Source organism: Hetaerina americana, unplaced genomic scaffold, assembly GCF_022747635.1.
Source record: "Hetaerina americana unplaced genomic scaffold, ioHetAmer1.1.p SCAF_4, whole genome shotgun sequence".
NCBI classification, from domain to species: domain Eukaryota; kingdom Metazoa; phylum Arthropoda; class Insecta; order Odonata; family Calopterygidae; genus Hetaerina; species Hetaerina americana.
The window spans coordinates 46,892,990-46,919,686 of NW_027286985.1; the positions used below are offsets into that span (position 1 = coordinate 46,892,990).

The 26,697-nt window shown below is 40.4% G+C and overlaps 1 protein-coding gene across 1 annotated transcript in view; it reads right to left on the reverse strand.

Annotated features, from left to right (window-relative positions):
• The window catches only part of RhoGAP19D (Rho GTPase activating protein at 19D), a 636,771-nt gene that overhangs the window by 115,112 nt on the left and 494,962 nt on the right, over positions 1-26,697 (reverse strand). The window lies entirely within an intron of this gene.

The following is a 26,697-nucleotide window of genomic DNA, read 5'->3' on the forward strand; positions in this document are numbered from 1 at the left end:
GTACTCGTCATAGTTAAATAATTCATACATATTTCTTTATCCGAAATAAGCCACTGAAAAACGATCAGATTAGAAAAGTATCGAAAATCTTTATTTTACAATTTACGAAAAAACTGAAAAAACTAGGAAAGTTTTTGAAAATTTTCATCCTTTTGTCACGCAATTATTTCGAAGCGAAATGTAAAAAAATGGCAAGATACCTAGACTTCTGTAATTAACAGAATATAGCTATGTCCACGTGCCTTAGACGTTAAAGAGCACACAAAACTTATTCCTGAAAAACATTTGGAATACAGATCATTATAAATATAACTCCAAGAATTATGTCACCTGCATGTGGGGAGAGAGAAACAAAATTGGAATGGAAAGCATGGTTGGGCTAAGGAAAAATATAGTTTTGCCCTAGACAAATCTTAGTTCAACCGACCTTTCTGGTCGGTTGAACTAAGAAAATAAGATAGGAATTCAAACAGCGGTCAAATAAATGACTTGTGGCGGGTGAACTTTCAGCTGTTTCAGCATCAATTTTGGCTATTGACCACTTTTCAACTTCCATGGCCCAAGTCTTGTAAGGCCTATTCAATAGTTAACTCACCAGCAATTTTACAGTAAGCTAACCTTCAACACCCATAGTCATGATTCCACATCACCATTCGAGCGGTGGAGAGCCACGGAAGCTAACCAGCTATCGCAGCTTTATCACGGATGACATAGAGCGTAGGAAAAGGTGATTTCAAGAGAAAGAATTCAGAGCATTTTAAGCTCGCGTAATTCACTATAACTTCTAATGATAGAAGGTTCTCACTGGTTGCTCTGTAGAAACTCAGGCAGTTTTCAAACTCAACTGATGACAATTATGACGTTTTTAAAACTGGGATATAAATGCGATTATTTTCCGGAAAAAAATGAATCGATATTTCCTTTACTACAGCTGTCAAAATGAAGCCTGGCAGAAGAGACGATAGAGAAGTGGGAGAGAAGAGATAGAAAACGGGAAAAGCGTGGCGGATGGTAGGTCACAGGAGGGGAAAGAGGCAAATTCTGGATCCGGTCCAAAACAATCTTTTATTTACGAACCATTAAGGATGCTTGCTCCGGGGGAGACGGTCGGAGGTGGAGGGTGGGGCCGGCAGGAAAGGGGCCGAGGGATGGGAGGAAAGGAGGGTGGTGAGAATGGGAGGGGGGAAGGGCAGGGAAGGGTGCGCTCTCCAGAGGGTCGCGGAGGGAGAAGATTTCGCGGAGGTGGGGATGGGAGCCATTCGAAAAGTAATCGCCTGGCGAGGGCCGTGTTTCCGACACTTTATGGGGCCGAAATCGCCGGAGAGCAAGCGAGGAAGGCGGGAGAGAAGGCTGGGGGAGCAGAGGAGGATGAGAAGGCGGCGGCGGGACGGAGAGAAGGGTAGACTGGTGAGAGGAGGGTGGCGGGAGATTGTGGCGGGGGGAAGGGAGGGGCGAAGATCTCCGCTCCCCCTGACCCCCACGGAGGTCGAACGAAGCGAGGTTGCCGAGGACTCAAAGAAAATCGTTCTCCGATAAATTATCGCGACACTACAAATTCACCTCATCCTGAGCTTCTACAAAGCAAATATACGACAAAAACGAAATTTGGTAATGCGGGCATCAGAAGAATCATGAGCAATGAAGAAACAAGTATGAAACCCAACCAAATATACTGAACCGTGGAATCATGTTCAAGCGAATGAAACGAAAAGTAGAAGACCTAAGGGGCATAAAAAGGAGAATAACATTTTCGTTCCACTTTTTAAACTGGATGAGAGGCGTATCGGGCACGCCAAGGGTCCGGCTTGAAGTCCTGTAAATGGGAGGAATTTTATGTTGGATGTATATTCTTGTGTGTGTGTATATATATATATATATATATATATATATATATATATATATATATATATATATATATATATATATACAAATATATATTTACACATAATATTTATATTTTCCCCCTTAACAAGCGTGGAGCAAGTTCAGACAAAATCTGTGAATTGGGTGATAAAACTGTGGACAGCTTTTCGATAAGGACACTCATGATAATGAGGTTGCAATAAACACTACGCCCGCCAGGGTTTTAGTTCATCCTTTCTCCTTTGTGATTTCAAACAAAATGCAGTCGGCGCAGACTGATTCATAAAAATTTTCCGATTTTAAAAATAACATAGATAGCCATCGCTGGCATGAAGGAAAAACGATTGCTCTTAGCAGTGAAATGGCGGTGGCATTCATATTTAAGCAATATTCTTAACTTCTCTGTGATCACGATCGAAAATCAATATTTTTCGTCGTTCTCCATATCACAACTAATACAATTCACCATCTCTAATGATGAATAATAAGTTCAGAATGAAAAATAGAAAAATATTGGACTAACAGCATTATATCCCTATCTTTAACAAACGGGAATAGCCAATTTATACCAATTATTAACCATGATACGTAAGTTATAAACAAAAGAAGCGTAAGCATGCCAGCAGCTATCCTCCACTCGCTAATTCTCCGAGGAAGCTACACTCAGGAGAAATGATGCAAAATGACCATAGCTGTCGACACACCCAACCCCCCTGGAAGATATGATGTCACTAGGCAACATATAATATAGATACTTAAAAATACGAAACAAAATGAATGAAAACGTAGGCAAGGAGCGGCGGAAAGATGAACAGAGGCCTTTTAATAACAGTAATAATAATCTGACCTAATACGGGGCCTCTAAAGCACACTCGAGCATTTGTGCGCTACCGAGTGAGTGTGCCAGAGAAACCCCGACCGCCCTCATGGAGAGGAATTGAAAGGACGCAAGGCGAATGAACTGAATAAGGGAATTTGAAGGCGAAGAGACTGTCTTGAAAGGCATTAGAAGTGCGTCCACCCCGTCACATCACTAATAACGCCATGGGGAGCTAAAGGAGAGGCAAAACAAGAGAGGGGAGGCGAGGGAGGAACCGAGGTACAGAAGGGGTCGAACGGAGTTGTGGGATCGGAGGGAATGCAATACAGAGCGGCCGTCGCTTTCAAGTCCCTTTCTCAGACGCGCGTGCGTGCGCTCCCGAGTGCGTGTGCGATGGGACATTCCATATGATATCCATGGCAAGTGCAGTTCCCACGGTTGCCAAGAGCAACGGAGCAAAGGATGCTGTTCTGCTCTAGACGCACCGCGCGCACACCCCTTTTCCCTACTAAGGGAATGAAGTGGAGGGTGAATCGGTGAGGGAGAGAGAGGGTGGGGGGGGGAGAAATGAAAGCCGTAAATGGATCCGAAGGGGAGGTGAGAGAGGGCTCGGGGGAGGAGGCTCTCTTTACGAGCTGGAGGGAGGGAGACAGCCGCAGTGGTGGTGCCGCTATCGGACACGGAGATCCGCCCATTCTACCCCGCCACCCCAAAGGTTCCGCGTAGCGAAACGAAAATGAGGCAATCCATTCCGATAAATTACCGCCGGTTTATTAATCCGAAGAATAATTCACTTACTCCCTACTGCGGATGGTACTAATTGTTTGAATCCAGATAGGGCATAACTAATGACCCGAGTCCGGAGCTGCTGTGAGATATTAAGAACATGTTGGATAAAAGTAGACGGGAGTTGGAACCGGTGGATGACGAGACGAACGCGGATTTATATGTCCAGGGCACATAATGCAAACAAATTCCATTCCATGCCAACACCGGGTGACGCATCAACACAAGAGACAGGTGCTCATGGATAGGAACTCATCATACCGATCGCGTGCAGCTCTAATTGATATCGCAGACCTTAAAATTGTCCGTTAATTCATTTAATCATATCATCAAAAATATCATATCCGATGAGGGAGTTCCAATTTAATGCAGCAAACGGATTGCGAAGAGCAAATTTAAAACGGACGCACAGTATTCCGGTAAAGTTTTACCCTAGATCGAAGAGTGAGATGAGAAGCCAACTCGACAGTCGCGGATTCGAGTCAATCCACGGCCATACACGGGTTGCCCGCCAAGTTAGTCCATCAATCAAGTCAGGAGACGCTTTCAAACGCCGCCACTTCTTGGGTGGTCGGATTTCCAGCTTCCTTCCGCGATTAACTGAACGCAACGCCAATGCATTCACCGAGGTCGGTTTTTTAACGGGCAGCAAGAACCAACTGTCCGTCGAGTTCGTAGAAAACAAGGGCAGCCAACGATCCAGATGGAGGCGAAGGAGATACACAACATGAAAGGGTAAGCTGCAAACGATGCATGTGCTTCATCAGCAAGGTGTTCCCTCCTACATCGATCATCATAACGTAACCCGATTGGTGCAAGCCCTTCCACCCTCCCACCCAAAGGGAAACAGACATGAGTTCTTCGGAGAAAGGAAATAGTTTTGACAAGTGATTTTCATTGATACAAATAAATAAATACGGGACGTAACTTCCCTCCGAAAATACGCATACCACCCCCTTACAAATAGTTAAAAATACTTAAGGGCGTGTGCATTATGGTTCATAGTAACACTCAATAAATTTGTCCGAGAAATAAGATATAAATATTATTTTATCCGCAGTTGACTTAATTAGGTAACGTGAACTTTTCTCTCTCTCTCACTTAGTGGAACAAGTAGAACGGAATCAACGTAGCCCATTCTACACACATGGAAATAAGCTGTATTTTTAAACAAAAGGCGCGCAAGTACAATGAGTGATAAGATAATTACCACACACCATTTGTAAAGGCATGAGCCTGTAAGTAATAATGCAGGAAAACTACGGTAGAAATAAAAAGAAATTTATAAAGATAGTATTTTACTAGAACGATTGGCAAAATTAAGTATGTACAAAAATTGAGATGCGGTCACCTATACAAGTTTTTTTAGCTATCTCAGGATGTACATGTATAGTTATTATCAATGTGCTGGGTCATTATTTTCAAGACAAAACAATGGAAAAAATCAATAATAATAATGAATCATTAACAAATATATCCTCTTAAGAACCCTCACAGCATTTTCTCGTGGATAATAGATCAATCGAGTCCCAAATTCCAAGTTTCCAACAACGACAAAAGAGTTGCCGGGTCACAAAACTTTCATCACACGCACTGACAGTAGTGTAATTAGAAGGATATGCTCTAGGTCTTCAGCCAGTAGAAATTAAAAGTAGGGCTACTGCATAGGTACTGAATATTGCGTCATCGATTTCACATAGGGCCAGACGTCTTTCAACGTATTCGAGAGATAATGCTCACACTACCCACTGATTTCTTAAATCAGTTTTAAGCGAATCCGAACATTTTGTTGACTAATGTGACAATGGCAATATATATCTTCACCATATAACAGACATTTCGAGGATTTATGTATTTACAATCTGGAATAACTTCTTATTACACCACCATATAAGGAAAACATTCAGAGAGACTATAATGATGTCAATCAATAACATTTTTCGTGTCAAGGCCGAAAGAAACATCGGAAGATGAAAGAGTCCAGACTCACAGTGGCCACTGCAAAAACACCTCACACCGCAATCGAGCACGATATAAAGGGGATGGAAGTAAGGAGGGAGGTGAGTAAAGCCACAGGAACGTCGGTGCGCTCTAACGCGATCGCTGGTGATGGAAAAGCAAACAAAATCTCAGAAGTTAACGGGAGGGAGTGGCAACAGTGTCAGTCGTGCGCATGTGGTTACTACGAGGTTCCGTCGACGAAATAGGTATACCTAATTTGTTTCCCAAGCCACTTCGCTCAATTCAGTCGATGTTGTCACCGATTTCCGTGCGGATGTATGAGGAGAATCTCAGATATAATTCTGGACGATTCTCCTCAGACGACGAGGATCGCTCTGTCGCTAGCATCTAACCGACGTTGATGTGGAAATATGAAGGAGTAAGATCGAAAGAAAAAATGGGAAGAAGATTAGACAAACCCGCCAACGAGCACAGTCCGACACTTCTGCATTAAACTCTCTGCCTACCTAGCACTAAGGTTTGGGGTGTTCTACTGAGATACGTCAAGGGGATCGGAACTGAAATTACTTACCGTGGCGAAGGAGATATTATGGCCATAAGCGCATCATTCAATTAGGGAGGAATTGCGGAAGAGGCAATAAACAAGGACAGGATAAGGGAAGGGGAGGAAGAGGGCACCGCAGTGGAGAGGGGTCGGGTGACGAAGGAAAATAAAAGAACGACGAATGGGGGTGGGTTGGGGGATGTTCTTGGGAAGAAAAGAGCGCACGACCCCCGACGCTGATACGCAAAAACGAGGGTGTGACGCGAATCTGTAATAATTTGATGACGTCACAGGAGGCTGATTGCTAGACGCGATCGGGTAATGTAGTAATTTCGAGGGAGGCAAAGGTGGAGTAATAATGATTAAGACGGGGGTGGAACGAAGCGTGAGAGGGATGGGGAGAGGGAGGGGAAGACGGCGGCGGACGGAATACCAATGAAGCGAGCAACATTAATCAGGAATCCCAGTGAGACAGGGTGAGAGAGAATGGGACGGAGATGAGGTTTAGCGTGAGTAAGAGAGTCGTGCGGAGCTTATTCTGGAGGTGGGGGGTGTGGCTCGGGGTAGTGGAGAATCGGTGGGGAAGGGTGGGGGGGGGCAGCGACGTTTGCATGATAGCAAACGGAATGATACTTTCGATTCATGGAACCAGTTATGCAATCGGTGGGGAGCGTTTAACTTGTTAATTGCCGCAAACGGCCCCCTGAATTGCTCCTTTTGGCAATCCTCAGTTATTCGCCCCGACGGGTGAAAATATTTCGTCAATTATCACCCCCTTGAATGTTAACGTACGCCGAAATGGTGAAAACTATTCTCGCTCCCATGAATCACGCCCCGGGTTAGTCCTACTGGTGTGTCTTCTTTGCCTTCAACCGCTTTCTCACGAGCGAACAATTACCTGTCGAACAAATTCGCATCGATATAATCGACATTGATTGATAGAAAGATTATTTATCAAGTGATTTTCTGTCTATGGGGTTTTAATACACGACCTGAAATTTCTCTCCCACAAACGTGCAGGCGTATATCCACAGAAAGTTATAGCAAATTCCATATGGGCATAAACAGCTCGCAAAAAATTCCTTCAATCTGAATGTTCAATACATTTCAATTTATTTAAGCGTGAGAAAATCAGTTTTTCAAGACATTCAGGAAGAGAATGGAATACAATTTTCTCATTACACATAGATAAGACCGTCAAGGACAGTTCAAAATGAGGTAACGCAAAATTACATCAGGATAATATCTCAGAGATCTCCTTCTACGATTGAAGGTCGAAAATAAACGCGTGCTGACGATGACAATACAACTTGAAATAAACGAATAATTGCGCCGCACTACTCATTGATGTGCTGAGATTTTATTCCGAGATTAACCAATTATAGAAAATAAATGCAAATTGGGGATTTCCCGTTTCGCAATGAGAAGCAGCATTTTAAAATAACCGAATAAAGACTGCAGACGGAAATAGATGAATGCGCTACTTTTACTTGTCGATGGATCCATAAATGGCAGCCAGGCTGGGGAGGTATGAAACGGAAACGTTTAAAAAGGAGGTATTACGCATCAAGTAAAGCGCAATAGTCTCTCCAGTTTTTAATACCAATAGTACCGTCAAAACAATATTACTAACATAATATATGTATAATATTCTAATAAATCACCAGAAATAAACAATGATATTAAAAATCGTTAGCTATCATTACAGGAATTTTTCTTCGTCGGGCTGCGTTTGAGGTTTGATGAGGTGCCAATGAATACATTAATAAGGGCATTTCCCAACGTAAAAACCATATTATTAACACATGATACGTGATATATATATATATATATATATATATATATATATATATATATATATATGGGTCGTGGTAGTCCAGTGAGTAGAGCGTTGGACTGCTGATCGTTCGATTCGCGGGCGAGGCACTCGGGGAACCTGCAGCTCCACCCAAGCTTAAGTGATTTTTCGGGTACCAGATCTTCCTTGGTAACCATAACCGGCACAGGGAAAGGAACTGGCCCCCCTACCCTGATGAGTGAATTTCGCACGCCGTATAGGGCTTAGTACTGGGTGAACTCTTCCATCACCTACTAAACCGACCTTCGGATTGATTACTGTGTTTATGGTTTATATATATATATATAAACATAAGTTCTGACAAATTTACATCCGATGTCAAGAAAACCACTAAGTAACGAATATGGTCTATGAATCGGCATTTTTACCCCTCAGGCTATGGAATTTACGATGTGTTGGCGTAGCCATGGAAGAGAAAGTGAAACATAGCTTACGTAAACAGAGTAATAGGATATTGAAAAACCGCCGAACCGTATACACTAATTATTAAATCTATTAAAAATATTATATTATTAAATTATAATTATAAATAATATTAAATTATAAAATTATTAAATTATATTATTAAATATATTCATTAATAAATTTGGTTATTCTGAACATGGTTTCGTGGAAGAATAATCAAAATGCATTTATAAATCTAAATAGATTGATAAAAAAGGGAGGGCAGCTCACATTCCAACCGCGAGGTCTCGGAAGAGTGAGAGGCGCGTGATGTGTACACATTTTTAACAACTTTTCCCACCAACCTACCCATTACTTTCCTTCCGTTTTACATTTACATGACAGCGGCTGAGGAAAGAAAAAATCTACGTCGCACATCACCAAAAAATATGAACGCACAAATTTCGGCCCATTACGGAGACATATGTGTATTCCGCAGACTGAGATGGAAGTAATTCAGCGTCCTCTTCTGCAAACAAAGGGTCGTTATCGTGGCTGTTGACAAGAAAGAGAAGATAGACGATGGAAATAAAGACCTATGCAGAAAGCAAGGCACATCGAATGATAAATGAAATAATTAAGGTGAATGCTAAATAATCCGGGGAACTTCTGTAAACAAATCTCTAGGGTTAAATAATACACGTATTCAATGGCTAGGAAATACATTTTCAGGAGCAGAGTGGCGGAATAAAATTATGGGAAAATAAATAACATTTAGCAATAAGTATTGGACACTTCTTTATGTCACGTGGGAGAAAAATTCTGGCGGAATCACAACATTAGCCTAATTATACTTCCAGCATCCTGAAAAATAAAAAAATGCACCAACAATTTTTCTAAACATTAATGCTGTGAATAGAATATTGATATCTTGGAACATTAACTTCAGGTCTTCCTCCGTGTGTATTTTGTACTAAGTCCTTCGAAACCTACACATTAAAAAAACGAAGAAACATAAACACTCTAGCAGAGAACAAAAAATCGCAAATGAAAAAACACTTAAATGACGAACAGAAACAAATTTAAGAACCTTAAGCTATGAATTAACGGAAATATGGAACATAATGCGAATTATCATGCAAAATTCCAGGTGATTCACGCGTTAGATTTAGAAAAATAGGCAGGATATTGTCAATTCGGAACTCCCACTGCTAATCGAACAACCACCAGCAAATACGGGACCGGGCCCATTTATCTTAAAGGCAGAACATAACTATGATGAAAGCTTAGCTCAAACTTCAGTTACGCCACCATACTCTGACACTGGATATTTGCCTCAACAGAGGTCAACCTAGAAGCAATGCGTTAACAGTGCCATTCTTAAGCATTATCACGAGCGGAATAAAAATGGCACACGCCACCAACTTCTTGACTAGCATACGAAACAAAGACAGCATTAAGTAAGACAAGCTACCATAATTGCATGATCGAATAAGGAGAGAGAGACTACAGGGTAATGGCGATAAACCTGTCATTGATTAAGGGAAATATCCAAATGGTTTCTTCTCAAATTATAGCATTAAAAACATTGTTACAAGAATGAAATTCACAAATGGCAGTATTATTGACCACAAAAATAATGAAAAATGGCGAATATGATAATCTATAATACTTACTACTTAATCGAACGCATTAGAATTAATAAAATCACTCGAGAAAAGCTTGGTTCGTATCGTATCGTAGAGATTAGTATCAGCTTATGGCGGTGATTTAGCACTAGTAATAGCAAGTTATTCGAAGGAAATCGCAATCAAACATCATGAAATAAATGCAGTGCGAAACAAAATCAAATCCACCGTGCGACAATATAATTTTCTCCCATAAGCGAGAACTTGCTACCAAATAACTACCTTTTTTAATCCATACAAGTTTTTTTTTTAAACTTATTAATATATTGATTCTGTCGGGGGCTTCTGGGATACAATTGTACTCTACACAGATAACTATTGTACTGAATTGACTTCACTATATACTTGATTTTATGTCTTCAATAAAAAGACAACATTAATTACTGTTTAAATCGTTTAAGAAATACATTTCAATACTCAAATGTATACTTTTTGGGGACTACTAAAAACTTTTAAACGATAGATTACCTGTTGAAATAATTATAATTATGGAGTCATTTGGAATCTAAGAAATTTTTCACTGAAAATGATAATACCCAAAGATTAATACAGTCCCCGCGAAACGATTTTGATAGGGACAGCCTATGGTCGGCCTAATTCTCGGAAAAACCTAACACAACAGTTTCAGCACATTTTTGAGCTCAATTGACGGTGGACAGGCAAGATTAATCGTCCATACCACAAATGAACCGTTCGCGGCTTATCGAATGAATCAAGCGGCAATAAACTGAAGGAAGGAAGGATGGAGACGCGGTTACGTGATTCGACAGTGGCGAGGATTGGAAGATGGTAAGATGGGGGCGCTTGACCCCTTTGAGGATCAGAAAGGAAGGTGTCTCGAGAATCCAGCAGTCATTCTACCCGACTCGTGACCACTAGGGGGCGCGCGATTTCCAAGACATTCCTACTCATCCAAACACACCCACCCCTCTCAAGCCCCACCTCCTGAGAGGCGGACGCTGGGATGACGGAGGGTAACAAAGAGACGGAGAACTCACGCCGCACACACACGAGACGTCACGCGCATGTTAGCCGTATCCCGACATGGAGTGTATGGGAGAAGGAGAGAGAAACAGCAAAGATAACACACGCAGCACGTAAGCTACGTGTAACCTGTTTCCTCATCCACTGTAGCTTGGGAACCCGTCCTTGCTTGGTGACGGAGACACGAAACTGAGAGGAATGCATCTACCTCGCAACCATACGTCCCGACTCGACATTACCCATTAAACCATAACGGCCGCCCGTTCGCTATGCTAGGAACGGAGAGGAATTTTAGTGGGGAATCGTGCGGCGATTTCATCGATTGGATGGAATTGTGACACTCGTGGTACCGTTAGACGACTGGATCTTGCCTAATTCTTCGTAAATAACAGAAAGGACACAATAGCTTTGCCAATGGTAATAAAATATAAACATCTCATAAGAATTTAAGATCATTGGCAAATGAAAAAAATTACGGCTTGCACAATACGAAAGCGCTGACGGTAACTTAGTTTAGCTTTTTATACACTATTTTATTTAATATCTACATCTACATATATAATACAACGCAAACCGTCGTAAGGATGTGTCACAGGGGGTGTTGGGTCACCAGCCACTGTACTTCTACGCCTCTACTACCACATACAAATGGAAAACCGAAACAAACTGAAAGTGCGCGTGGAAAGAGGGTAAACAGACACCCTTCATGTACGAATATTAAAGTGTTAGTGACTACTCCACTGCCCACACTAAGAAGGCAATTAAGCACACCCATGAAAAAGGAAGGACTCAAATGCGACGCAGTCGCTAATTACCGGTTTGAATTCTACTCATGTAGGATAAACAATTCACAGATACATTATCTCTACACCTTTATCTACAAATAAACTAAGTCACGCGGCACAAAAGGGCGTCAGGACGGAAGCCATGAAGTGAATTGAGGGAGATTGTAACTTGTAAGTTCCTGAATATTTTCGCCAGTACTTATCCTTTTTTAACTTAATGTTTCCCCTTTGTGTTGTCATGATTAGTTCACGGGAAAAACGAATGGTTGGATGTATTAGTGTTGGTAGTCTCATCTCTCTTCAATACGTTACAATCGACTGTCTTGCCGATGTATTTGGGGGACTGAATTATGTCTTCTATGTCGGATGCAAAACCACCCCATTGGTATATTTGCAATACGTTTAATCGAGCATTTAGTCTTCGCTTATCTCAAGTTTTCCATCCAAGACCTAGTAATGAATATGTGCTCTTCCGAACGGAATTTTCACGAATCAGGCAGCCCTTCTCTATACCTTCTTCAAATTTGTAATCAGTATTTTTAGTATCGAGATTGACCTGGATTTTCTAAAAACAACCGAAAAAATTAATGCCAGTTATTTAATGTGATATTGCATTAAGGTATAAAATGATATGCAACCACGTTTTGATGCTCGTCTACGTTGTTTATGGTGAGATACGATTTCAAGCAACAGAGATACTCAAAAACCGGCTTACGTGTACTACTGCATATTGAGGTAAATTTATATTATATTTTTACTTCTATATATTATATTATTAACTTCTATCCATCCCCAATTGGGTACTGAGCATTGAGTTCGCAAAAACTGTGAAGTACAGGTATATTACGGCCAGCAGAGAAATTCGAGCATCATGAACTCAAATAGCTGCTTACGAGGCTATAGCGGTATCTTTTCATAAAATACCTAAGCCAGAGCCACACGCGCATTCACTACCAAAATTTTTTATACACCAAATAGAGTGAATACCACAAAGAGGAAAGCCACGCGATCTGTGCCAAGGACTTCAGAATCACTCAGCATTCTCACGCACGAGTGAAGAGAAAAGTCTATCATTAGGAAAAATTGTTAGAAATGAGGTATAAACACGACCCGAGGAATACTTAGAGGAATTCGTAATCATAAACTGCTTTTTTAGGAAATCATAACTGTATTCAAATGAACGAAACTTTCACTTGATGAAAGTATGCTCACAATGAAAGACATGAAAACGCTCATCTACGCATGCTTTGAGTCCATCCGCATTCGAATAAACATAGAAATTTACGCGCGTCAAGGTTACTGAAATTATCAATTTAAACACAAAAAATTGCATATCTCTCAGCACTACACGAGGAAAAGTATCGCCGTAACCTTAAAGGGCAGGTTTGGAAAGTTTTCAAAAACCTAGATGTGACTTGGGTAATGCAATAAATGTTTTTTCGGGTTCCTTCAGCGGGATGAGATGATCCGATGATGACCGAAAAGAAAAGAAAATGCCATTACAGGGTAAATATCTATAACATCAATAAACTGTAAAACCCTAGTAGATATTAATTCAATGACCTTCGTAAACATAATCTCGATAGGCCAAGGACAATACGCACTTCTTAAATTAAATTATATTCATCACGATTGTATCTTTCTGTTAATGACATTATTAATTCAAGGAAGAGAAATACCCAAGTGGAGGAAATATTTTTAGATATGAGGTGGGCTCACATTTCAGATAAATTTAATCGAATGGTAATTATTATAAAAGCGATTTATTCGACTTAGGAATTCTTGTATCACCGGAAACGTCTCTTGAACAGCATGAGCTCAAATTGGGCAGGACTATATTCCAAATTTCTGCAATTACGAAGAAGTGTGAGCAGCCCCCTTCCATTATCCATTACAGAAGTTAGCACCCACTTTTTTCAACTATAATTGTTTGGTTGTCTACCGTTCAAAGAAGGTTTTGGATAAACACATTCTGAGCACGCCAACATTCCTTAGCCTCGCCTAACAAGACAACCTGACGCCTTACACTACCATAAACTGTCCTTCGGTTCCGCATAAACTTTCCACCTAGGCGATAACGAATTATTTTTCTCACTTGTGGGAGAGACAATAGGAAATCAACCAAATGATGAGTAACTCTGACGCGATTAACAAAATGTCGGATTGTTTTCAAAACGGGACAGAGAATTAAACGATCTAAGAAGAACAAATATTAAATTAGGGGGGGTTACATAAAAGGGCCAAAAGAAATATGATACCCATGAACCAGACCAAAATTGAATTAAGGAAGTTGGAAGTCGAACCATTAGGACATACATACTGATGGCCTCCGTAGCAATCACGATTTTCAAAAATATGCAAATCTGATATCAAGATGACTTCAATATAACTAACGTTTCAAGCGTAACTTTGCGAGACTTTTCCATGATGAAAACCGCCAAAATACAACTTTGTGATTCCACATTGATTGCGGAATTTTTTCGTGGAATTACAAATATTTATTTTGACGTTAATCATCATGGCTTCAATGGTTGGGAAATTGGAATTCGTAAAGAATAAATAAATAAAGGTGTTATTCATAATAGCTCGGGCATATCTATAATCTGCGACAAACCTTTTGGATACATCGAAGTAACTATTAATTAAGAATTTAGATAAATTAATGAATGGATCATTCAGGAAGTGTAGGATGCGTCTACTTCAACGCCTCCTTGAGTTTCAAATTTTTGTATTAAAATCTTGCACCTATGTCGAATGGAAAGTGACTAAGTGTATGGAAATTACGGTGAGAAATGATAACTATTCGTAGAAGCTAGAAATACATGGACAAAAGTTAATTTAAAAAATTTGGTGGAATAGGGAAGGGCATTTACCTGATAAAAATCTCCCCCCTAAGGAAAAAGCAGAAATTATACCTCTGAGTAAGCGTGATTACTGAAGAATATTGGACGACCGTTTCTATAAACACGTAGTAATATAGAATAAAACTTTCATAAAAGTACATGAGACTCTGGTTAACTTGTAACCCTGAGGGAAATATGAGAGTCCTACCCTCTATCGACAGATCAGATTACCCAGATCAAATACGAATAATACTTGTACGTGAATTCCACCACAGGCATATTATTATACTTTTTCTTCTCTCGTAAAATTCGGTTGAATTACAATTCAGGTTAAAATCGATAATAAACTATTCTCATGAGAAACTTCATCGCCATCAGAAAATACTTTTACACACAGACTACCTTATTCCAAAACTCAATAAGGACTTATGCTCAGACATAGCCAATCACATGCCCTCATGTGTCCACACACAGTAAGACTGAAAAAATGACGGTTTTTTTAATCGTAAATATTACGATAACCTAAAAGTTATGCACATATGCAGTATAGTCGGGGAATTATAGAGGCTGGTCTTACGACACAAGTGATACATGCATTTCAGTACATGTTGGCTCAAAAACAAAAGCTCGTGCACAAATGCGTCTGCATAAATCACGAAATAATTGGTATTTTTAACTAAATAATTAAATGTTAGTATTTAACTTGATATATTCTAGCGCTTGGTTTCAATTTTGTTATGATTACGTCACATGTGATGGAAGAACGGGTACTTGAATTTATCCGGGACGGTGTTTATCTCTCTTGCTTTATTTCAGTGGCCGAATCAGGGTCCGCACACACCAGAAAGTATGCATATTTATCCAACTAATATCTTGTCGAGAAGGAAAAATACTGAAACATGTACCCAAACTTGAAACAACCCCTGAGGCGAGAATTATATTTAGCCTGAGTCTCTTGGCGTATATGAACAGCCTGACTTGATAATCAGCTCAGAATGTGTGAAGGGCGAAGGTGATATATAAGCTTTTACGACACAATTTCAGGATGAATACCAATCTCTCCTTATGCGCGGATACGCGCACTAAAAGAGATAAAAGGCGAAGGCGATAAATACCAACCGTACCTTCACGGACGCTTTGTGCAATCGGAAACGCGAAATTGCTCTCCGATGTGCATAAGCAACATTGAATGAAATATCAAAAAGCTTATGGCATTTTCTTTTTCTTCCTGAAGTACCTCATCCTTTTTCACACCATGCCCGTCTCAGATTAACAGGTAAAAATGAAAGCATAGCATACCACGGTTTTTTTGCGGATCGACCCTACATTTTCAGCTAGGATACTATTTGAAATCATTCGGTTCACGAAAGAGCACCGACTCACGACAGTACACCCATTTGGAAGGAGTGGAAGGTTTAAAACCTTCAGTATGGCAGAGTGAGAGATTCAGTTCATCGGACTAAGTGAATCTTCATCTCAAATAATAACTGAAGAAACCTCACACTCATTCCTATATATTATCATAAATTAACGAAAGTTCTCGAAAAAACACTGAACTCAATTGTTCACATTCACTGTTTTGGATAATACTCCTGAATAAATAGATTACTTCTATGAATGGCTCGCTAAATTTTTATTTGCTGTAAAGTAAATCTAGTCTATTATAGTCAGGGTGCGGCAACATAACTTCCCTTTTCAAAGGGGTTTTGCCTCATAAAAAAGGAACTTGTGTCGCCGCACCCTACATCCAAGACCACTCCCAGCTTGCACTAATGCTCCGATTAAAATCTTAAAGTATCTAAGTAAGTCAGCGACTTTATTTGCCATACCTTAAGATTTGTTTTCTCTGCGATTTAGTACCTGCATCAAAGGCTATATTTACAGTGTTTTTATTGTAACTTGACAACCAAAAAGATCAAACTTCTTGCCTGCAGAAAATGGCGGTTTCTCGAGGGGAAAACCTTTACTCCTTCCAAATATTCAAGTGCTGCTTCTTATGGAAAATATTTGGTTATATAAAACACACACGACCGCCGAACCAATTGCACATTTATTCAAAACCACAGTTATCAATAAAATTAAATTAATCAGTCCGTCGCAACATAAGTCTCTTTGAGAAAGAATATGGCACACATTTTGTCTGCTCTATCTCACTTTTTCATTTGTCTCTGTCTATTAATCCATTTCATAAGTGGCGATACAGGGGCATATTTGATTGGTTTTATTTTGCAATAGGCACCTCAGGGGCAGCCCGATCAAGTAATGTACGAGGTCAACTTTGTCAGGTATTCTCTATGCAGACTTAAGTATATGAGGAATCAAAAGAAAATTTAGTATTTTTTCGCCTTATGAACATCAACAGTTATTGTAATGCTATAGACAACATGAATCCTTCTCTCAGATCCAGGTCGTCCTTATGACAAAACTAATTAACTCTCCTCAACAAAACCATTGAAAAAGTGATGGACTAGCTAAGGGAATGGTCGCTTTTTATTTTTACCGTTCTGATATCATTTGACTTGACCATAAAGGGTCCCTCTTGCTTATAGATCCTTTAAAGCATTATTTCAATAATCTACCTATGATATGCTGTATTTTCTTGGAATTAGATAGGAGGTAGTGAGTTTTTGAAATAAATGAAATTGGTGCAAACGTTTTGGTGGGTACTGGGTGAACTTTTAAACTTGGTTTCCTTGGATGCAGGATCTCAAGTGTCAAATTCTTTTTTTTTCATTTCGAGAGTCAGGCAGGCATTCCAGCACATGCCCTTGAGACATATTTTTCCTCAGAATGAGTCGCCAGACGATCTCGTTAAATTATCCAGTGAATTTATGAGACGCCCCCTAAATATCAATTCAACTCTGAGCCCATAATATCTCCCGCTCTCCGCACCACCTCTCTTCCCCTTACGCCCAACCGTGTTTACCCTTCGTCGTCCTTCCCATTCATTCTTCCCCCTCCCCTTCGCATCATCATCACCCTCCTTACTTGCCCGATCTCTCCCGCAATCATCCATTATGGACCAAACCCTTTCTACACCTACGGGGTGTCCTCTCTTCCCAACTCCCCTCCCAGATGGACCCACAACTTTACGCACCCCACACGAGGGGGTGATCATCATTCTCCCCAGACTCTGAAGGGGGCGGGGGGAGGAAGAGATATTTGCCCTTTGGAACTGTAGGTAGGGTGGTGGGTGTGACCATTTGGTGGGGAGGGGGATTGAGATTGCGAATGTGTGGAGGGTCGGGTGGGTGGGCGACGTCACAAAAGAAGGTGGATCCCAATGCACGGGGGCAATGCGTGAAGGTATAGTGAAGAGGGTGTTTTTCAGGGCTTTTAAATTGTAAGAGATCCTTAGACTCGCAAAAATCCCTCCTTCGCGGACATTCTTGCGGCCTGCAAATTTTGAAGGCTGGGGATGAAAACGGAGGGGTTGAGAGAACTGGACAATCTGAGCGAGAGTGGAGTCGAAAGTTAACAAAGACACGTCTCGGTCAAGGATCTCCCCACGACGCAGCTGATTACTGATAAGAGCGACTTGGAAAATACTCCTTGGATTCCTTTATTACAGAAGATTTCGTAATTTAAAAGGAGAGGAAGATAGCTAGTCCCATATGAAAAGGCATTCGAAACTAAGGCTTGGTTCCATCCTTCCACGATATTCATTCCCTAACTCTGCTGGATCAAATGCAATACTTAGGACACTTGTGAGGAAAGCCTAGACATCAGTGTGCAGAATAAACATAAGATCAACGCTGTAGGGTGTGGGAACGCTGAAAATCATAAAAATAAGCAATGGGCATTCTGGCACTTTCATCGGATAAACAACACACGAATATGCAATGGCTATTTAGTGAGTGTAGCGTATTCACACTTTCTGGAGTAGCTCATGCTCCAATCACTTTTCCCTATCAATATCATTTTCCTGAATCTTCTATCTCAATATGTAGAATATATCATCGAAAATGATATGCGCATAAAAATTCTCTCCACGCAGTCTCATTTTCGTCCAATTAAAAGAAGCACTTCGGCTCTGTGTACCCAGCTCCCCTCACCATCCCTGCAGTCGCTTATTATACGCACTCTGGAAGCCCCCACGAGCCAAACACCCTCCTCCCCACATTCTCTTCAGTTGCTCTCGCCATCCACCTCACGACAGCATCATTAGCGACGGGAACAAAAAACAGGTGTTGAAGGCCTCGTCGACTTCGCCGCATAACGCTCGACTTAGCCTACCTTGGAGGGGGATCGCAAGTAAATGGGGGAGCGGATTCCACGAGAAAAAAAATAATGGAAGAGAAACGAGAGCTGGATGGAGATTGAAGAAGAAACGTTCCGTAAGCGCCGCCACAAAAAAAATTTACAATTAGAGGGTAACCTCTGTTACTCGGATTGGGGGAAGTAATTGCTAGGGGCATATAAAAAGTTCTCGCGTTGGCAACGGAAATAAAATACGTCCTCATCAATTCACAATTAGAAACAAAAAAAAACTCTCTCTATTCCTCTAAATGATCTCGATTTGCGATGAGGTTACCATTTCCACAATTTTTATTGAGTATAGACATAATCACTCTCGGCCTAATTCGATACTAGTTCAATAACAGGATGTAAGTATTGAAAGGATTCACCGGTGAAAGCTACTATCGATTTTTTGCACTATTTACATCGATAGCAGACGAAGAATTGGCTCGCGCAAAATTTCTATAATTTTCCTTTCAATTGTACATCTACTCTTGAAGCAAAGAGTAAGGGGTCACAATTTTCATCCGAGTTAGCATCATAATCAGAAAGGTTAGCGATCATGAAAAAAATAAAAAGATGATTACGGGGACAAATTAACTAACGAATAGTTACCACTGTTCAAGGGTCGCAAAGGATCTTCAGGCTATGCCCTGGGAGCTGGATCCGACCCATGGTGATTGTACCGACCCATATGCATCGCGGTGGAAGTAGTTCCAACTAAGTTAAAGATTTTATTTTTGGTTTTTATGCATCGCACCTTTGCGTTTGTTTTAATTCCCCTTCCGAGGGATCTTAAAATAAACATAATTTCTTTGCGTACGAAAACATTCGATGGCGCGATATAGATTATACCATACGCTTTATGATTCCGAAATGTATTTGTATGCTAACAAAATGCAGAATTATTTTCACCTTTGGGAAAATGAAAATGTTTAATATAAATTTTAATACGGATAACAAAGTTATTCTGATAATCAATTGAATTCAAACGATGAAAATATGCCACATATTAATATAAAAAATGATTACTGGCCTAAAAAACACGACGTAAGCAGAATGGAGTTCCAGACTTATAATAAGTTTTGTCTGAAGTAAGCCATGCATGTTTTGCCTTAGGTTGGAGAATCCTGACGTTAAAGCGTGAAGAATAGCAAATAATCCAGTTTCGATGGTTAAATTAACAGTCCCAGCAAATTTAGATGAACAGGCATTTTATTTCTGTAATCATTATATGGTGTATAAAGTATTTTTTCAAACCTTTTTTCATGCGTTCCTCATATTTTTTCTATTTGTTAAAGTCACACATGCAAATATATACTGATTTATGAGGCACTTTCATTTTCCATGATACTACAGAAAAAAACATTTCGAATATTCCGCATCACTCACTTCCAGTGATTTTGTTATTTTTTCCATGTGATGAACAGAGTGCAAACATTCTCGAGAGCAAGCTTTTATTTTCGCAACCCGCAAAATAACTTTCAGACTTCTTGCGGCGATACGAGGGAAGGCAATCGTGCTTTCAATAAGCAAAAATGAATACACACAAAAAGGGATGAAATAACTTGAATAGCTGCGAGTTGGAAATGGCCTCAAGGTGTCGCAGAGATGCAGCATCAAAATACGAACCCTAACGTGTAACTTGACGGTCGTTGAACCCACAGAGATTGAAAATTAAGGTCACACAAAAGATCGTCACCGTATATATTCCGCGACTCCGAACGTCCGCCTCCTCAAAACAAGTATTTGCATTCGCCTTAGAGGGGGAGAAATTTGCATGCCAAGGCATGCTTGAGGAAGCGATTTTTTCATAACTACAAGATCCAGTAGTGATATGAAGTGTCCTGAGGCTTGTTAGAGTGTCTCTGCTGCTTCGTCAATGTCATCAAACATGCAAGTATCATAGAATGTTTAATTTCAATAAATCTTTGCCTAAGAAGAAGTTTCAGCCTGCTCATAAGGCCGTCCACAAAAGCGTCACACACTGTAGAGGACGATGCTTGATGTAAACATTATATGAATACAAAGCATACCATAATTACTTCTATTTCACGTGTAGTCACACTTAACAGGGAAGAACAAAGGGCTGCAGCAAACAAACTTTAAGTTAGAAATACTGACGATAATTACGTAAAGTGCACTGCATCCCTAAATGGCGTCTTATCTCACAAGTGTTATGAAATTGTTCCGATAAAATGCCATTACACAAGAAAGGAAGAAATTTTATTTCAGAAGCAGTCTGACTCGCACTTTGCAACCATATATCCAATCAAAAAGACGAATATCCTGTGAAATAAGTTTACCTATATACTTTTATTTTGATATTTTAGTACCCTGCAAGCCACCGCTAGGGTGTGTGGCAGGAGGCGAATACACACCAGACTCATTTTGACCCGAATATGGACCGTACTGCGATCGGAAATGTATGCACACATTTAAACATAGATATAGTAATAAACGGCGTAGGACTGAGGTTACTGGGGCCATGGTAGAGGGCGGGGAGAGGAAATAGCTTTTTATAGTAAGGATTACGACACACGAGCTGTCGCTATCATGCATTGTTTGCAGAAAAAAGGAGCCCTAAAATAAACGTACATTGGATTTGGTGCCTATTCTTCAGTTTTTCATCCGAGGCTTGATCGCGAGATGCAACCTGTATTACGAATTAATACGATTAATAAATCATTACTTAATTTTTAGGAGTGGCTGAACCCAATCGATTATTTTTAAAATTAAAATTTTCGTAATTTTTGTCTATGCATCACACACACAATAAAAACTGTAAGCATCGGACAGAAAATTTCATGTTACTATAATAATATTTTCAAGCGTCGTCCTGTACGGTGTCATGTCAAGCGTCGTTCTAGATGTCATGAACCTTGGGTCAACCCTATAAATAATCAAGACCAAGCCAACAATATTCCCTTGCCAACACATTACTTTTACCAACAACAAATTAAAGAAAATCCCATTTACCCGTAGCTTTTGTGAACATGCACAGGTGAAAACTTGGTGTAAATTATTAATTATATATTTGTGATGTTTCACCTATTTTTAATCAGACCACTCTCAGTGTTATCTAAAAATCATGGACATTTTTTTTCTCCGAAAAAATACAACAAGGTTTAGGTTCATATTTTTCAATGGCAGTATGTTTTTGAAAAATCAAAAGATGAAGAAAAGTAAGCATCCGAATAAAATTCATAGCTCATTTTCAAAGAGCAAAGAGGAAGGATCTCGAGGAAGTCCCCAACTATAACATGCAAAGTAATTTCTTTAAACGAAAATCGTATGCTGATTCTATTCTAATAAACAAAAAATAAACTCAGTGACATCGAAGACAGTAGTCTAAAGTAGGCGAGGGATTTCGAAAATAAATATGTTCAACAAAAGAGTAAAAACTAATGACCGTCATGAGAAGAGACGACTGTTTCACTCTAAAGGATACATTGAAAAATGCATTACACAAAAGAATAAGATATTGGAAAATTTAGGACGATAAGTTTCTCAGGAGGAAATACCCGAATGCCAAATTATTGGTTCATGAAAATATTTCAAAAGAAAGAATACATCCGTGGACAGAATAGCGTGAGAATGAAAAAAGTCGTGTGTTCAAGAGTTTATTAAAATATTGGAAATTATTTTTAAAATGCCAAACAATACTGGAGAAAACAAAGAAAAATTGAAGACATGCAACCGTGCAATCTTCCCTAAATGGCCGAGGACTGCCTCCAGATAGCAAGCAATCCAAGGTTCGCTTCGTGGAGAATGGGGAGGGAGGTACGGTGCGAGGGAGGCTGAGGAGAAACGCTAGACCGGCAGCCGTGCGCACACACGAATCCGGCCAGAGAAAGAGAAATGGGAGAGACGAGGGCCGTCTGAGTCACAGACAAATAAAGTCAAATTATCTCGCCATCAATCTGCCGAGCGCGCCGAGATGCCAAATAGCAACATCACGCACTCGCTCCCTCTTCTGATGTCTCTCTATACAAAGAACATTTTCCCACCCGAACTTCCTCTTCTCTCACCTCCACCCCCTGACCCCCCCCCTCCAACCCTCCTCCTTGAATTTCCTCTAATCCCCACTCTCACCCCAGATTTCATTTGCATTCCAAGACTTCCACGCTGGCCCCTTCCTCCCCTTTCAATTCAATCCAACTTCTGCTAAATCGAAGCCGTGGTGCGAAATCCCTCTCGCTTTCCGCCCCTTTTATATTTTCAATCTCTTCTCACCTTTCAACCCAATTCTTCTCTCCCCACTCAGTCCTCCCCCAGCCCCTCGTTTCTCTCTCACTCTCTCTCCTTTTCCGCGGGCGAAAAAATTCCCCGACGAGAGAGGGAACCGTGTTTATTTGCTCAGACGAGAATACTCGTATCGGCTCCGAGAAAGCGTGCACGAAATTATTCTTTGCTCGAATATTCAACTTTTTTCCAACAATTAAAGAGGGATCAAATGAAAAGAGGATCGAAAGGGAAACTACGAAAGTCTTTCTTAAATTTGCAAAAATCTATTTGCTCTGCAACAATGAAAGCTTTGCGGAAGAAGGAAATTGCATCCACATTTTAAGGGAAGGCAAAATTTGTGCTTCTTTCTAGTAGCTTGTTCTTCGACCTAACATTGACTAATTTAATATAATAACTTCTTTCTCCTATAATATCTCCCTTGCACTGTAAAATATAAATAACATTTTAAAATAATTTGCCAATTACAAATTGAATTGTCACATTCCATATTTAATACGTAGCGGTCATTAATTAGGGATTGAAATATTTAAAAAATCGGATATTTAAATAAATGCTGGCATATGTACTAAAATTCATGAACTTATTCGGTGGAAATTAAAGATGAAAAGTATATTAATTATAATTAGAACGGAGAAATGCATCTGTTACTGAGAGAAACATTTCCTGTTTCTCCAAAAGCACAAACCTTTTGAAAGGATGTAGCCCGGAAAAGGGAAGGCTCACTAATAACTCTGACAGGGCCCTAACAAAGGAAGCGTTGGCACCAAAATCCTCGAGAGTCGTCGCAATTAATCCCGCAACGTGGAAACGAACTTGCCCTTTCCACCCACATTCGACCAAAATTATCCGTCCCGTGGAAAAGAAAAAATCTAACAGGACCTGAAAAACATGGTACCGAGAATCGAGAATGCCCCTTTGAGCCGACTTCAAAGAGAACACCGCTCGGGTCACCCCGATTCCTGGGACGAGGGGATGGCGAAGGAGAAAGAGATAGAGAAGTGGATGATGGTAAGAGGGAAGGAAAGGTGAGACTTAGTGAGAGAGAGAGAGACTGATTTTGGAAGGTGGGCAGAGCAGGCAAGTGGCTAATCCCCAGCATCACGGCCGGCGCCGACCCGATCGAGACGGCTATCGGCGAGAGGCGTCGTCGGCCTTGATTGCGGGAGGAGAGAAAGAGAAGGCGTAGAAGGGGATGGGTGAGAAGGGGCAGGTTTCCGAGTGAGGATCGGTGCAGGCGGGTGGGTGATGAGGTGCTCACACCCTTGCGATGAACTTGAGGGCCGGTCGAAGCATTACAAGACTGCGTAAATGTGATCAAAGAAAGATAATTCGCGCTGAAACGACGCCGAAGGCCACTCGAAAAAGTTACGGCGTTGTGAGCTCGAGGAGCATGATACGAGGGTCATCCGGAAAGTAGTACCCGTTCGTGCCGCATGAAGTGCTGACGACGCGAGTAGCCGCTGGACGAGGTCAGATAGCTTCAGTGGCTTGTCTGCCTTCTCTGAGCCAAGTTGCGTGACGCTAGCATTGCCTGTGTTGTTTCTGTGATTGTTTACAATGTTTAAAAAAATTGAGAACGCCGCCAGTTGTGAAGTGAGGGCAGTGATTAAATTCCTCAATGCAAGAAACGTTCGCCCATGTGATATTCATCGCCAATTAAAGGAGGTGTATGGAGACAATGTAATGGACGAGTCGTCTGTTCGGCGGTGGTGTCGCAACTTCAACATGGGGAGGGGGAACACACACGACGATGAGCGTTCGGAGAGACCGTCTGTCATTACAGACCAACTGGTGAGCTCAGTTGACGAATTCGTGAGGAACGATCGGCGCGTCACAATTGATGACATCTGTGAGCATTTTCCCAATGTTTCTCGAACAATTGTTCATGAAATTGTTAAACACCATCTGCATTATGCAAAAATTTGTGCAAGATGGGTCCCTCGCGTATCTCAATGAGCTGGCGGCGAAGGACTATGCAGCAGGAATACAGAAACTTGTCACACGTTATGACAAATGCCTTAATTTGCTTGGAGATTATGTTGAGAAGTAGTTTAAAGTATCCTCTTTCAAATAAAATTTTTTATGTTTGTTAATATTTACTTTTGTGTCTTTATTTCACGAACGGGTACTACTTTCCGGATGACCCTCGTATATTGAAGTGTACACATTTCATGGAAAAATGGAAAGGCTAACGAGTAACTCGGAATGTGCCACATCGATCAGGTCTGATGAGACAACACTATTTTCCATTATGATAAGAAACGCCCTCACAGTTTTCCAATTCAGAAATTTTTCATTCCATTTAGTTTCGTCGTGTTATTTAATTTTCAACAGCATATCTGGAAAAAATTTTTAAAATCAATTCAACATATTGAGGCGAGATCTAGTGGAAGTCCATCATTATGAGAAAATAAATTTGCACTTTTCCACAAGTTTAACTCTAACACAAGTTATGAACTTGAGGAAAAGTGCAGATTTGTTTTATCAGAATTTTAAAATCGCGTTGAAAATGACGTGATGGTTACGAGGAAACTAGTTGCTATAAAAATATTACTCACAAAACTTCAAGAGCTTCTAAACAATTAATACCAAGGATCCTACAACTACGAGGCGTCACTGAAGCATACAAGGAACTTCATCATCATTATTTATTATTAGGCAACTTTATCTTTTTCATAAAGAGCCAATGCCTTTAATTATGAAGTCTCGGCATCCAAGAAAAAATCCCCTACATATTTACCTCTAAAATACACAATAAAAATTGATTTATTCATTAAATATGCATTGAATATTTGAGTATGCGATGAGATTAAAATGGAAGTCCTCGGGGAACAGCATCTATAGAACAGAATGGCACAGAATTTAGATGCGCAGAAATACACGCGATATTGCCACTTATTAGAATTTTAGGCAGAATTTTGTATTGTACAGACGTGGTACAGAAAGAGCTAGATTACTTTGGGAAAGAGCCTTAAGTTATATCAAAATTCCATTAATTCACCATAAATGCGATCTATTTTATCCAGTTAAAGCTTCATAAATTATGTGATAAAAAGGGGTCACGAGTGGTTTCCATCATCCAAACATGTTGTATACCATAAAGAATCACCAAACCTAAAATAATACGCTGTAACATTATAAATAGGTTCATAGTAAATCAATGGCCAGGAATGGGAGGCCTTGCAACGGAAACGTAGTAGCTAGATGACATCAATAAATAAAATTACCTACTTTCACATTCTTCTCCTAGTTTAGGTGTTATCTGATACCCGAAGGAAATCCTTCTCACCAGCACAATGCGATGAAGAGTGAAGACGTTCAAATCGAATCTCCATAGAAAAAGGTGAAGAAAATCTAATACGCTTGGATGAAAAGGCACAGGGTGAAGGGGCAATTGAGACACAAACACCGAGGGGGGGGGGGAAGAATTTATATCAAAGGTCCCATCTCCATGCCCCTGAAATGCCTATGCGCAGCGCACTTAAAATTTCCTGAAACTATGAGTAACGTGATCTTTTATTATCTACGATCTCTGGTGTTGCTTACAGTCTTCTCCCACCTCTTGGCCCTCCGAATTCAAATGCTCACTACAACTTCAGCACGACCGCCACGAACGTCCGAAACAACGAGTTGAAATGGAGATATGCGGGTGGATGGAAATTCCTCACCTTGCAACCGGTACTTAGGCGGTTT